Source organism: Manis javanica, chromosome 8, assembly GCF_040802235.1.
Source record: "Manis javanica isolate MJ-LG chromosome 8, MJ_LKY, whole genome shotgun sequence".
NCBI classification, from domain to species: Eukaryota; Metazoa; Chordata; class Mammalia; order Pholidota; family Manidae; genus Manis; species Manis javanica.
The window spans coordinates 13,935,981-13,952,013 of NC_133163.1; positions in this window are offsets into that span (position 1 = coordinate 13,935,981).

A 16,033-nucleotide genomic window follows, 5' to 3' on the forward strand; every position below is an offset into this window, starting at 1 on the left:
GAAACAGCACCTGTCTACTCAGAATAATTCAAAAGCAGTTTATTGGTTTTCAGCTCTTAGACTTAACCTGCAGAGCAAACAGAGGACTTGGGGCCACAGAGCAGAATGTAGTGCTGCCAAGAAGAGCAGTGGGAAAGCACAGATCAAGGCGATGCAAGTGGAAGGGGGATGGAGAGCTGGTATGTTCCTCTCCCATTGTGTGGAGTTAAGAAACAATGTCTCAAGTCCATAGGATGAGGGGGAGAATTTTAAGTACATTAAAGTTATAAAAGTAACCAGAGAGAAGGATTAAAAATAATACCATGATTACCAAACTTTGGATGGAAAAAGGGGAAGTGAGGGCAGAGTAAATAAACGTGCACCTTCCAATATGGGTCAGTAATATATGGTATTGATAGATGATGTAAAAGAGGGGTACATGTATTGTCTGTGGTCGTGGGATACCCACCGGAAGATACGGAAACAGAAATGGTCCAGCAGTTGGCTGTGGATGTGGTTGCAGGTGGAGATGGTTTGTGGGGGAGAACATTCTGTAGTATTTAATTTTTTTTATCCTATACATGCATTCATTTCAAATTTTGAGAAATACATATCATTTTTAAATCAGGCAAAATTAATTTATTTTAAACCAGGTGAAGTTTATTTATTAATCAGCAGGAGATTTAGCAAATATGGACTCAGAATGATTTTAGGGACAAGTCTCTTGTATTTTCTGGGAAAGCCCAGTGAAATTCCCCTCCCCAGCGGTGAAGAACACATCTTCCGTGTCCCCCCAATTTCAAGGCCCGACTCCACCAAACAGAACTGGGTCCACATGATAAAGATTTCATTTGCTGGACTCCATTTCCTTTACTTACCACTGCTGTGTGCTGACAAGATGGACTTAAATGAGGGTCATTTGACTTCTCCCAGAATGAATGCGTTTCCGTCCTTTGCTGCTCAAAATAGAGACTACCCAGAACAGCGATTCCCAGCAGTGGCCACATGTGACACTCTCACGGAGCTTTAAAGACAAATCGTCCAGGCCCCACACCAGACCAGTGAAATCTATGGCCCTTAATATTACTCAATATTAACAAAATGTAATTTTTATTAACTTTAATGGTTATATTATTCATTAAATTATATTTATAGTAATATTGAATATATCAACATTGAAAATATTAATATTAAATTAATATTTAAAATATAAACATTTTAGCGTATATAATTTATAGTTTGTATAAGTTGTAATATAATTTATAATATAAAAAATATTAAATCAATATTAATGTTGAAAATATTCATATTAAGAATTAATACTAAAATTAATGTATTTTTGAAGTTCCCCGTGGGTTAGCATCATGCAGTCAGGGCTGAGACTCTGGCCCAGCCATCTCTGTGCCATTCCCCGGGGCCCCGGGGCAGGTGCACCCCAGGGCACCGCTCACTTCCTTTGCGGTCGTGGTCCTTGCGGTAGTGGTCACGGTTCTTCTCAGCACACACTTGAACCTCCCAACAACTCCTATGTTAAAACTCTCCCTCTTGGTTCCTTCCGTCCCCTCTTCCCTGATTCTCTTCCTCTCTGCTGAGGCACCTCAGACTATTGGTGGGGTACCCTCGCCCTGCCTTCTGAGGACTCTTCTTACGGATCACATTTACTCCGGGGTTTTAACCACTTGACTGCCATTATCGTCACACTGAGGACGGCTCCCGAATCTCCACCTCCATCGCAGACCTCTTTCCTGAACTCAAGGCCTGGAGATCCAATTGCCCACCATATATTTCCCCTTGGATAGCTCATAGGTGCTTCACCCAAAACCTGCCCCCAAATGGAACTCATCCTCTGTTGCCCGAAACCCTTTCTCCCATCTTTCTTCTGTGTTAAATGGCACCAGTTATCCAGTGTCCTTCAGCCACACAAACCCAAACTCTGGGATCTCCCACACGCTTTCCCTTTCCTCCTTCAACCAACACCCAATTCACTCTGCTTCTGTTAACCCCCCTTCTGTTTCATCCCCAAGGCCCGGCTTCAGGTCAGTCCACCATCCTCTTCCTTGGATGTCTGCAAAGATCTCCTAGCCAGTCGTCCTGCCCTGATCACATCCCCTTTCAGTGCTTGCTGTGGCCACAGTGATTGTTCCAAAGCACAAATGTGACTGTGTCAATCTCTGGCCTAAAACCCTTCAATCGCTTCCTCGTGGCCTTCCAAGTCCAAACTTAGAAAGGCCCACCAGGCGTGTCATAACTCACTGCTCCCTGCATCTTCTGTTTCAGCACCTGCTATGGCCAACAGATGCCCCAGGCATCTCACCATGCGGAGCCCCCCCCCACTCCACCGCCTGCGCCACCATCCCCCTAATCTGCCAGCTTGCTTCCTCCATGCTCTCCCCTGCAGCCCCCTGGGTCTGGAATGCCCCCCTGACTTTCAGCTGTCTCCTACTTGCAGCTGAAAACTGAGCTCAGACTGCACCATCTTCGAGTCCCCTCCTCCTCCTTGATGCCTCTCCCAGAGCCTCGAAAACATCCAAGAAATGTTTACAGAATGAATGAATACGTGATGCTCTGAACTTCAGAAAGGGGATAGAATTACTTTGTGAAGAAAGTGAAAAAGATAATTATAACTTATCTCTACCTCTCAGATACACTGACTTTAAAAGAAGGTTTTCAATGTACTCTGAAGAGCCCTAGGGGTCCCAAAGAGCCCTCTCAAAGGTACCTAGTGGGAATACCTATTTCAAACAAAACTACTCTCATTTCATCTATTTTATATTGTTGGTGGTCTTCTGAGAAAGATCTTATTTGATCACAGTGTTTTGTGGCTAAGAAATATATGAAAACCAATGGTCTAAATTATTCAAATAATTAAGAGTTAAGATGAAGTATAATTTCTACTTGAATTACTCCACCAAAAGTTGTTATCTCTGTTTCCTTGTTAATCAGAATAGCATAAAGATGTTTTCTCCTGGTTCTTTTTAGTGTCTTGTTGACATATTGCCTTTCTTTCAGGCTTTAAAAATAAATTATTATTTGAATTAATGATACATGCATATGGTCACAAAAAGGAATCAGTGAAAAATTAGCCTCCCAGCAAACACCCATCCCTCAAACTCAAGAAACAACACTGTAGCTGGCTTCAGTACATCTCTCCAGAGATTTCTGAGCAAGGGGTCACTGCTCTGGGGGGCCAGAGGCATATCCCCTTGTAGACACAATAGAAGGATATGCCTTCTATATGCCACCAATGGTTTAATCATTATAAACTCAGAGTGACCCCAGAAAGACACCTGGCCCTGCTATCCAATCACTTTCAGGAGGAAGGGACTTAACATCAACTCTTCCAATATCAAAACCATTCCTTGGCAGACAACCTCTGGCATTTGCTTGGCTCATATCCAAGTACCCATTTAGGTCACTTTATTTATTTACCTACGGGTACATTTTTCTCTCAATACGTTTTGTAGCGATATCAGGAAATAGCACTACTTAAAATGAGACTGTCTTGGGATGCTTTACTGAGTTTTTTTTTAAGTGATTAGAGTAAGTATTTGATATTTTAGGAGATGATGATGGAACAATTGACTGTCAAATAGGAAAGGAAAGAAAATTCCTATCTATCCCCATGATAAAAATGAATTAAACATGTAATGCACATCTAAACATGGGCAAAATATTCTGAAACTATTAGAAGAAAATAGAACCCTTCTGAATTTCAGAGAAAGAAGTTTTTTTAAAGATGACTCAAGAAAGACAAACTATAAATAGAGGTATATCTGGTTGCACCTAATTAAAAAATCTTTTGTCAAAATAGCACCATGAACAAGATTAAAAGACAAGTTGTAGCCTGGGAGAAGGTATTTACAAACTAGCGGGCAGACAGGATCATTACCTAAAATGTATGTAATTCCCACCAATAAGACAGAAAAAAGAAATACAACCCAAAGAGAAAACAGGCAAAGGATATGAACTGAGAATTTATGGAAGAGGAAATAAGAATGTATAATGAGAAGATACTCAACTTCATACATAATAAGAGGAGGGCAATTAAAAAAACAATAAGATTCTTTACCAACCATATTGGCACAAATTTTGAAGTCCAAGAATATCAAATATTGGCTAGCATGTGAGGAAAAGGTGTCTCATTCACTACTGTTGAGAGCATAAATTGATACAGACACTTCAGAGAGCAATTTGGCAGCATCTTATAAATTTGAAATGTGCCTCCCCTGTAACACAGCAATTTCATTTCTAGGTATTAACTTGTAGGTACCCCAGCCTGTGTGTACAAGGAGCCATGTGCTTATTTCCATCTGACTGTCCACCACTAGGGGATTGGCTAAAAACACCGTGGTGTTTTCAGTCTGTGCTGCCTGCATTAGTTTGCCAGGGCTGCCATGACGAAGTACTAGGGACCAGGTGGCTTAAACAACAGGAATGTATTCTTGTCTCATAGTTCTGAAGCCTAGAAATCGGACTGGCAGGGCTGGTTTCCTCTGAGGCTTCTCTCCTTGGCTTGCAGAGGGCCACTTTCTCTCTCTGCCCTCCCATGTCCTCCCTCTGCTATGTGCCTGTGTACTAATGTCCTTTTCTTATAAGGATACTAGTTCATATTGGATTAGGACCTCTACTAATGACCTTATTTTAACCTAATTATCCCTTTGAAGACCTGTTTCCAAATGACCTCACATTCTGAGGCACCTGAGGGTTAGGACTTTACCACATGAATTTTAGGGGGGATGCAATTCATCCCCTAACACTTCATCCCACAAGGAATCAGCAATGGTAACAATGTAACAATGAGGCTTCCCCTCAGAAAACAAAGATGAGTTGAAAGTATGATGCTTTGTGGTAATTCACCACTTGAAAACCACACACACAAACTTACACAAATATACTATATATGTATATCAATATTTAAATGTTCTGGAAGGATTAGTTCATAGAGATTGCCTCTCTGTTGGTTGGTGAAACATGATTTTGGCTGTAGTGTTGTTTTTTTAATATTGGAAATAAATATGGTAAAATGCAAATGGTTTCTGAGTAGTAGAATAGGGGAGTTTGGTTATAATATTCTTCGTATTTTTCTATATATCTTAAATTTTTAAAGAAGTTTTAAAAAAAAGGGGATGACCAACTCAGCCATTTCTTGAGATGCTTTTAGTTTATTTGGGGGTGATAAAAAACCATGAAGGAGCTGCACAATAGGACTTCACCTCTGCCTTCCTAGCAAAGCGCTGCCCCTTCCTGCTTTCTGGGGTCTCGAGCAGCTGCGGGATGCTTTAGGGATCAGCCCTGTGAACTTCCTTTCGATTGTGTTACAGGAAGGCAGTCGATGATCTGGTCTACCTCACACTCGTTCTCCCTTATGAGGACTAATTTATTCTGGAAATAATTTTATGAGCTGACTACCATCCTTTCAGATTGAAGAGGGGCTTAAATAAATAAATGAGGGTAATATGAAATGCAATAAACATTTCTCTGCTGCTGGATAACAGGCACATGCCTTTGGAGGGGGGAAGGCAACCTGTACTGAACTATCACGTGCCAGGCACCCTTCTAGAGGCTTTACATCATTGTCATTTGAATTTGAATTTTTATAACCATATCAAGCAGGTTATAAAAAACAATGAGTTTAAGTAACTTGTCTAACATCACTTGGTGAGTAAACCAGACTTGTTTGAACCATAATAGGATATTCTGAGGAAAAAAATACTTGGGAAGCTATAGTATTTTATGATTGTCCAGGGAATGGAAGAAGGGAAGGGGACAAGGGGGTGTTAATTTGTTGAGAATCTATTTCCAGTGCAACAATCCTATGAACCTAAGATTTTCCATCCTGACATTTAAATGAGGAGACTAAAACTCAGAAGCAAACAACAGTCTAGTTGTTGTAGCTCAGGATGACACACCAAATGCATCCATAGTGTATGAATCAGGTCTATGGTGAGGATGAGAGGGCAGGGACAAGGGAAGGGTCTTGCACGGGAAATACGTAGGCCGGTCCCACTTCTTGTGTGTTGGTATCAGTCTGCTCGGGCTGCCGTAAGGGAGCACTACAGACTGGGAGGCTCAACAGCAGACACTTTCTCACAGTTCTGGACGCAGGAAGTCTGGAGTTAGGGTATTTGCAGGGTTGGTTTCTTCTGAGGCCTCTCACCTTGGTTTGCAGGTGGCTGCCTTCCCCCTCTGTCCTCACGTGGCCTTTGCTGTGCATGTCTGTGGCCTGCTTCCTCTTCTTATAAGGACATCAGTCATATTGGATTACAGCCCATTCTAATGGCCCCGTTTTAACCTGATTATCTCTTTAAAGACCAGATCTCCGAGTCACGTTCTGAAGCATCGGGGGGTTAGGATGTCAACATCTGAATTTCAGGGGGACACAGTTCAGCCCCTAATACCCATCGTTCATCATTAAGCTTACTCCATGCTACTGAGGAACAGGATGTTTTTAGGGAGCTTCCATGCATTCCTAAATGCAGAGCTGGTAGTGTACCCCTCTTCTCCCCACCCTTTTAAGAAAAAAGAAAGGAAAGGAAAGAACACCAAGTCACAGATCTCTAGAGGGATGACTAGGGCAAAAGCTGCCCATTTTATAATGAATAATTCTGTATGAACTAATCTCCATTTCATTTGATTCACGTTGCATCTTACTTTGGTTAAGCCACTGTTAACGTGCTCCGACACAGCTGAGAAAAGAGAAACTTTATTCGCTGCATGAATGAAATCAGTGAACACCCAAATAAAAGCAACTTGTGTTTCCTGCCCAAATTTAACACCAGACTTGAAGAACACAATCAAATGTCAGCTTAAATTGGTGATTGTCTCTGCTTTTTTTTTTTTTTTAACTAAAATGATCTACTTGGGGAGGAGGAGTGATTTTCCCCAAACTAAATGAAATGACTTCTTCCCTTGGAGTATAAATCTGACAGGATAACTCCTCTGCCTTGTTTAGCGGCCAAGTGACTCAGTAACTATGCAGAGGATGAGAGTCTTTCTTACGAGTGATCCGTATCTGTTTTGGGATCATTCAGGAGGAAAGAAAATCTCACCCCCACCTTATTTTTTTTTGTAATCTCCCTTTCAAAAGTAATACGTGGCTTGGGACACTCTTGCTCCTCCTTTTTATTGACTTTCTCTCTTGGAGCGTATTGAGTCTCACAGCTTTAATTATCACTTATGTACAGATAATATTCACATTTACACTTCATTTCCAGCCTTTCAGATGATGTCACCCTCCGCCTCATCCCAAATTTGGCTCATGCCTTGTCTTGGATGAGCCACAATTTTCTCTGATTGAATATGGATGGGATTGTATCTTTGCAGTTTAGTTGTAAATAAACTCAAAATTCATTGGAGTTAATTTACCTCATTGATACCCTGACCCTCCAGTTAAGAGCACGGGTGTTGAGTGCCTGACTCTGAACTGTTTTCCTTCATTCATCAGAGGTTACCCAGCCAAGGGATTAACCTCCACAGAATGCCCAAAGGCATGTGACAGTTTCCACCCCTCCCAATGCTGGCCAGAATTCCGGTTATCTCGCAGCTGAAATTCTGCCATGATCTTTGGAAAGGCCTCAGATAAACCTTCTCCTTACGGTCTACTTGGAATATGGCTGCCCTTTGGCCTTGTTCTCTGTGTGCAGTCCCAGGACACGTTTTCCTTCAGGCAGCTGTGCTAGTTTAGTTTCTTGTGTACCAAATAAAATGTAATTTGTCAAGTTCTTGGCCAGATTCCTGCTTTCCCATAAGCTAGCTTTTAAAATGACTTAAAATGATGGTCTCTCCTTTTCAAGTGTCGCTTGCTGTTTCATCATGTGGCTGGAGGTGGACCCTGCTCAGCACCTCCATATTCACAGAACATGCCATCTTAAACAAAAATGTGTATTTGAAAACACTAGAAATATCTCACCAGAGGCACTAGCCTATGAGAGCCTGGTGCGTCATAAGCAATAAGCACTCAATAAATACTCATCAGAATAAAGGCTGAGTAAATGAATTTGTAATCCTTTGACCCATTTGTGGTTTTTGCTGCTGCAGTTTTTTATAATGTATTTTTATCTACCTCTTAGTTTATTATGTAACTGTGTCTGTGTAATTATTATCTCAACTAGAACATATTGGAAATCTCCCATTAACATAACTGAAGGGTATAAAATAGAATGTTTGGCATTGTCAATTAGCTGATTTGTCTTGTGTTGCTTTTCTCCCTTATTTCAGTGCAGCTAACGGTTCATTCAGCACATTTTAATTAAAAACAAACATATGTGGGTCTGCTAAGAACTCTAGTGTCTAGTAGTGCAGTTAGACAGGGATGGCAAATATTTCTAGCAGTGACCATATGATATCTTCCATTCATCTCAGCAATAATCCTCCAAATCTAATTATTGGAAGGATGGCAGCTGCACTCAGTTAGGCTTTTCTTTATTTTTACAGAGACGTATTTTTTTTTCAGCTTGTTATGTTGTAGAATATCAGCTGCTGCTGGAGTCCTTTCCAAGGCTGAAATCCCAGCATCTACAGGACTAATCCTCAGTTGCCTCCATTGCAGCAAAAACCCATTCGTTCTTGCCCCTGGCCTGAAGATGCTCCAAGAAAATGTATAGTCTTCTGGCAAGAACTCTCTCTCTCTCTTTGTACAGATGTGTTAGGTATATTATTAAGACCTGAAAGTATAACCATGCAACAGGTGTCACCAGGGAATTCACTGATGGTTATGGCATTACCTACAGGAAGTCACCATGTTCCAGGGGCTGGTCGTCAGCTTTGTAGACTCAGAAGCAGGATTCTATCACTTAGTCACTTACTGAGCATACAGAGGAGACTGATCCACTTAAAATGAGAATGATAACCATTGAGAAATATTCATTTACATCGAGTGTCTCTCTAGTGTAATCGTTGAGAATGGGCACTTGACTTAGACTGCTTGGGGGCAAATCCTGTTCATGCCACTCACTAGATATGTGACCCAGAGTGCATTGCTTCATTTCACTGCAGGTGGCAGACTGACTTTAGGATGGCCTCCGTGACCCCTGCCTCCTAGTAGTCACACCTTTGTGTTGTTCCTCTCACCACAAGTGTGGGTCAGCCCTGTGACATGCTTCTAACCAATGGAAGGTGCAAGTAATGGATATATGTGACTATGTAAGAGCACAGCACCCATCTTGCTAGAGTTCCTCTGTCTTTCTGTCTGTCTCTCTCTCCTTGAACTTGTGCTTTTGGAGCGCTGAGCTGCCATGTAAGACATCCAGCTACACTGAAGCCCGCATTCTGGAGCAACCCCATGGAGAGACCAAATCGAAATACAGATGCCCAAGGAGCTGGCTCTCTTCCAGCCTGAGCTTCCAGCCATTTGGATCTTCCCAATCCAGGTCCCAGATGTGTGTGTGAAGCAGCGTTTAAGATGATTCCAGCCCCACTCACATGCTGACTGCAACCATGAAGACATCCCAAGTGAGACCCACCCAGCTAAGCTCAGTCAGTTCCCAGAACTGTGTGAGAAAGAAGAAATGATGGTTATTGTTTTAAGTCACTGTTCAAGGTAGCTTGTTATATAGCAGTGGAGAACTTGACAACATACACATACCCACTCACAAACTCACATTTACATCATCTACTTGCATACAGACATATACGCTGTTTTGCACACATCTAGTCACACAGCTTGGTAACTAGCAGTATCAGTGCTATGGTCACATTTACTATTATATTTAGGCACTTGCCCTCCAATGGTTGGTACACATGGTTTTGATTATTTGCAGATCCATGAGGTACAATCATTTGTAAATTTGCTGAGCCATGAATCTGAGTCATAGGCTCGTGGGTGGGAGCCATGAGTTTCTCAGCTGGGGAGTGATCCTAGCTGCCTATAAGCACAAACAGGATTTTGTTCTCCTCTAGTAGTTCCTAATGCAACAAATTGTATGATGTAATTTTTTTAATGCTTTGCTCCTTTGTAAAGAAGAAAAAAGCTCTAAAAAATACCAGCTGACTGCTAGTCTTAGTGACAAAAAGGAGGAGAAAATAACGAGGGCTGAGAGATTCCCCACCCAGTGATAGAAATTTCAAAGAACAGAATGTCAAATGCAATGACAGCTTGGCTTTATGTTGTGCAAACAGTTGGAGGGTGCAATCCCAAAACCAGGGAGCATAATCAGTTAAGCCATTTTAGTGAGAATCTTGACAAGAATATGGTAGTTTAGGCGTCATTTATATTTTCCAGTTAAAATATACTGCATTTGGGGAGGAAATTATATGCTAGTTATATTTACCAATTTGTGGGATATTGGAAGGTGTAGAGATATAAACCTCTGGAATTTCTGTCAAATGTGTCCTTTAATTCATAAATGATACACTCTGCTAGGCTTGGGCACCATCGAGAAAAGTTTAAATCATGGTCCTTGCCCCAAGATGCATTCAGTGTATCCAGGTGATGGGTACTGAGGCAGGAGGGGGAATAAGAAACAAAAAGATGACAAGTTAATATCATTCTCATATACGGTGGTGAACTTTGCTTATGATTAGTTGCATAAAGAATAGGAACTGTTAGTTCAGAGGAGAAAGCGAGAACTTGAGATTCTTTATAGGATAAAGTCCAAGTTCCGTGGTCCAATGTTAAGATCTTCCATAATCTCACCCCAACCTTATCTCCAACCTTCTTTCTTAATATCTGCTATATGAAACAGCACTTCCAGTCAAATCGATTGATTCAGTAATAAATATACCTCTCTCTCAATTTATACCCTATTAATTTAAGGAATTTGAAATAAAATGAAAGAGAAATGAACTTTAAAATGTGCTTTTAAATATTATATTAAAGAATGTTATTATAAATGTTTATACTAAGGAATATTAATATAAATTTATAAATATACATGTTTACAAATGTTATGTTAAAGAATAACATTCTTTAAAATGGAAGAGAAATGAGCAACATAGACATAAAATAATTTCAGAATAGCACAATTTAAACTGCCTGCCAATTTTTTTTTTAATTCCTTAGCAATAGTGAGTATAAAATTTATCATGCATGATCCTGACAAGGAAGAATAAAGCAGGGGGGATCTCGTTCCCCAACTTCAAGCTCTACTACAAAGCCACAGTAATCAAGACAATTTGGTACTGGCACAAGAACAGACCCATAGACCAGTGGAACAGAATAGAGAGTTCAGATATTAACCCAAGCATATATGGTCAATTAATGTATGATAACGGAGCCATGGATATACAATGGAGAAATGAGAGCCTCTTCAACAGCTGGTATTGGCAAAAGTGGACAGCTACATCTAAGAGAATGAAACTGGTTTACTGTCTAGCTCCATACACAAAAGTAAACTCAAAATGGATCAAAGACCTGAATGTAAGTCATGAAACCATAAAACTCTTAGAAGAAAACATAGGCAAAACTCTCTTGAACATAAACACGAATAACTTCTTCATGAACTTATCTCCCCAGGCAAGGGAAACAAAAGCAAAAATGAACAAGTGGGACTATATCAAACTAAAAAGCTTCTGTACAGGCAAGGACACCATCAGTAGAACAAAAAGACATCCTACAGTATGGGAGAACATATTCATAAATGACATATCTGATAAGGGGTTGACATCCAAAATATACAAAGAGCTCACACACCACAACAAACAAAAAGCAAATAATCCAGTTAAAAAATGGGCAGAGGAGCTGACCAGACACTTCTCCAAAGAAGAAATTCAGATGGCCAACAGACACATGAAAAGATGTTCCACATCGATAATCATCAGAGAAATGCAAATTAAAACCACAATAAGATATCACCTCACACCAGTTAGATGGCCACCATCCAAAAGACAAAGAACAACAAATGGCCAGGATGTGGAGAAAGGGGAACCCTCCTACACTGCTGATGGGAATGTAAGCTAGTTCAACCATTGTGGAAAGCAGTATGGAGGTTCCTCAAAAAACTAAAAATAGAAATACCATTTGATCCAGGAATTCCACTCCTAGGCATTTACCCTAAGAGTGCAGGATCCCAGTTTGAAAAAGACATATGCACCCCTATGTTTATTGCAGCATTATTTACAATAGCCAAGAAATGGAAGCAACCTAAGTGTCTATCAGTAGATGAATGGATAAAGAAGATGTGGTACATATACGCAATGGAATATTATTCAGGCATAAGAAGAAAACAAATCCTACCATTTACAGGAACATGGATGGAGCTAGAGGGTATGTTCAGTGAAATAAGCCAGGCAGAGAAAGACAAGTATCAAATGATTTCATTCATCTGTGGAGTAGAAGAACAAAGCAAAAACTGAAGGAACAAAACAGCAGCAGAATCACAGAAGCCAAAAATGGGCTAACAGTTACCAAAGGGGAAGGGCCTGGGGAGGGTGGGGATAAGGAGAACTAGGGGCATTACCATTAGCACACATAATGTGGGGGGAGGTCATGGGGAAGGCGGTATAGCACAGAGAAGACAAGTAGTTTCTCTATAGCATCTTATTACACTGATGGACAGTGACTGTAATAGGGTATGTGGGGTCACTTGATAATGGGGGGAATTTAGTAACCACAATGTTGCTCATCTAATTATATATTAATGATACCAAAAAAAAAAATTTTTTTTTATTTCTCATGCATGATCTACCATGCCCCTTTTCCCTTTCTGGCTGGCTGGAGTGCTGTTAAGGCCCAGGGTGATCTTGGAAGCTACATGTTGAAGATGGCAGAGCCTCCTATATCTGGGTCCCTAAATGGGTGTGTGGAGGAAGGTCATCTAGAAACTGGTATGACCCTAGTCAAACTGTTCCAGATGTAAGAAGTAAGTGTGGATTATGGTTTGTCTTTGAAATTTGGGGTTTGTTTTTTGTAACAGCTAGATTCTTAGGTAGTTGCATCATCTCAACCAATATGCAGAGAGTCAGTTAATATGAAGAGATGGGGGGAAATTGATAATAGCATCAAAATAGAGATTATCAACTGTACCAATAAAGGCTAACAGGACAGTTCCCATCAAGAGTGTGTATTCTGGCATCAGACTTCAGGATTGAAAGCCCGTTCTACTATTTGCTGGGTATATAACTTTAGGCTGGTGTAGTAAGTGGGATTCTCTAGAGAAACAGAACCAGTAGGAAGTTATATGTATATAAATGGAGAAAGAGCTTTATTTTTAAACAATTAATTTATGTGATTGTGGAGCTTTGGCAAGTTGAAAACCTGATGGGGGAGGCTAGTGTGCTGTAGATACAGGAGAGAGTTGCCGTTTAAGTCCAAAGGCTGTCTGCTGGTGAAACAATAAGAGCTAATGCTGCAGTTGGAGTCCAAAGGCAGTCTGCTGGCAGAAGTTCCTCTGGCTCAGAGGTCAGCCTTTTGTTCTATGCAGGCCTTCAGCTGATTCCATGAGGCCCCCCCAACATTATAGAGGGCAATCTGCTTTAATCAAAGTCTACTGATTTAAATGTAAATCTTATCCAAAACGCCCTCATAGGAACATCCAGAATAATATTTGATGTTGGCCAGCCAAGTTGACATAAACGTAACCATCATAGGAAGTTAATTCTCAGTGCCTTGGTTCCCTCGTCTGTAAAATGGAAATAATAAAAGAACCTAACCTACTGGGGGAATATGAAGACTAAATGAATCAATGCATGAGTTTAGAATGGTGTCTCCATATAGTGCTCAGCAAGTGTTTGCTCTTGACTTTTATCATCATCATCATTACTATTACTGTTTACTCTTGTCATAGGCTTCAGCTGTATGCTTCAGTCTGACAGAAGCACTAAGAAAAAGTTGATGTTACCAAGAGTAACAAGGTGTTTGGTTAGAAGCACCACTAATATGATGAGGAACTTCATGCATTAGAATTCTTACAGTGTGGAAAATGAAGACTTGCATACTGGCATTTGCAGGCTTTCTTGGCCAGTGCTCCAATTAGTAGATGGCTATTTTTCTTATAATTGTTTTTTTCATGACTAAATTTTAATATATTCAATTTTCCCCATAAACTGTTTATTTACTGCTCATATTAATGCAATATGGTGAAAATATTTACATGACTGGAATCCTTTGCAATCTACTAGAACACTTCTCCTGCTTTGCTTTTTCTTCATTTCAGGTGAGAAAATTCATTTTTGCTCTACAGGTTTTTGAATTAACTGTCACTTCTCAGGAATGCAACACCCGTATAAGTTGAAAGGCTGCTATTGGAGTAGAGTGATTAAGAATCTGACTTCCGGTTGGCCAGAATTGGGTGTGAGCCTTCCCAAATCCTGGCTTCTTCACAAAGGGTTATTGTAAGGACTGAATGGGAGGCCTCAGCATGGTGCCTGGCACTCAGGAGGCCCTCAGTAAATAAGATCTAGGATGATTCCTTTCATTTGTAATTCTCTCTATGTTGCCACAGTCTTTCTCCTTGTGCTGGGGACACAAAGCGTCCTGGGTCCCCGAATGACTGTGTGGAGGAAGTCACCTAGCAACCAGGAACACATCTGTCAAACTGTTATATATTCAGGAATTAAATTGCTATTGTGATTAACCTTTTAAATTTAGGGTTTCCTTATTATAGTAGCTAGCTTGTTAGGCACTGTGCATCACCTTAACCAATATGGTCAGTTACTATTGCAAGAAGGTCACTGGCCATTCGTGATGTCCTCTCCATCTCTGCAGGCTTCAGAGGCTTTGAACTTCTGTAGAAAGTGTCTGCTATACAGTTTATTTACTCTCTGTACCTACTATCCAGTGTCAATACTTCTCTTTTTATGGAAATGTCCTGCTTCCCAGTTAGACAATATAGTAGATATTGATTTCAGGCTGCAAGAAATAGGACTTTCTTTCTTGAGTTCCCAGGCTACCAGCATAGCAGAAAAGGAATTCTATAATTTGGGGGGTTCCTATTTTCTTTTGGAGTTGGATCCAAGATCTGGGACTGGGGATATGCTCTTCAATGCTTTGTCTGATGCAGGCATCCTCATTTCTGTTTGGTATTTCACTGTCAATTAATGTGGAATTTTTGCTCATTCTTGACTATAAGGCTTCTCTTCATTGGTCCAAGTCTCAGTATTTCCATGTTGTCTATGTGAGGATAAAGAGGCTCATATGAGAGTCTAAGGTGTATGGGAATCTGTCTGTGGGTCCAGGGATAGAAGAAAGTACTAAGGACCAAAAAAATATTAATATTTTAATATTTCAAAAATATAATTCTACCACACAAGAAAGCTTCTTGAGGGCAGGAACTATATCCTGACCACATCCTGGTACTCTGTTCAGCAAAGTAATTTACCTCACTAAATATTTTCTGTTGCCATTAAATGATAAAGAACAGTCAGTGGGCCATAGAAACAGAGGGAGAAAAGTTACCCAATCTACTTTGAAGCAGTAACTTGAAGTGTGGCAAAGCACTATTATGGGCTGAATCGTGTCCACCCCAAATTCATATGTTGAAGCCCCAACTCCTAGTGCCCCAGAACATGACTGCATTTGGAGATAGGGTCTTTAAAGAGGTAATTAAATTAAAGTGAGGTTACTAAGGTAGGCCCCAATCCAATATAACTGGTGTCCTTAAAGGAAGAGGGGATCAGGATACAGACACACACACAGGGAGACCTGGTGAAGACACCGGGAATTCCTTTCCTCCTCAGAAGTGACTGCCAGGACCAAAAGAAAGCAGTGCTGTAATTTGGCAGCATAGGACTGAGATGGGTCTTCAGTTCTCCACTGAAGGAAATTAAAAAAAAAATTTACTCCATGTGTATTTGTCTCTTGACATGCAAAATTGAACACATTATGTCTACTTCTAGTCATGTGGGAATAACCTGTTTTCTTTCTGCTGTAAACAATTAGACAACTGGGCAAAACATATGACACAGTTTTTTTCAGACACTGGACAGCAGGCCTATAATCCCTGAGAGAAAGGAAACAAAGCCACATGAAGGAATCATTGGGGAACTGAACCGAAACACTCTCAGCATCCACAGTCGCCTGGGAGACAATGGAGTTCCACCCAGTTAGTGTGGAGCAATCTCAGTTATCGCTGCATTTTGTATGGCACTGTCACAAATTATTATACACTTAATAGCTGAA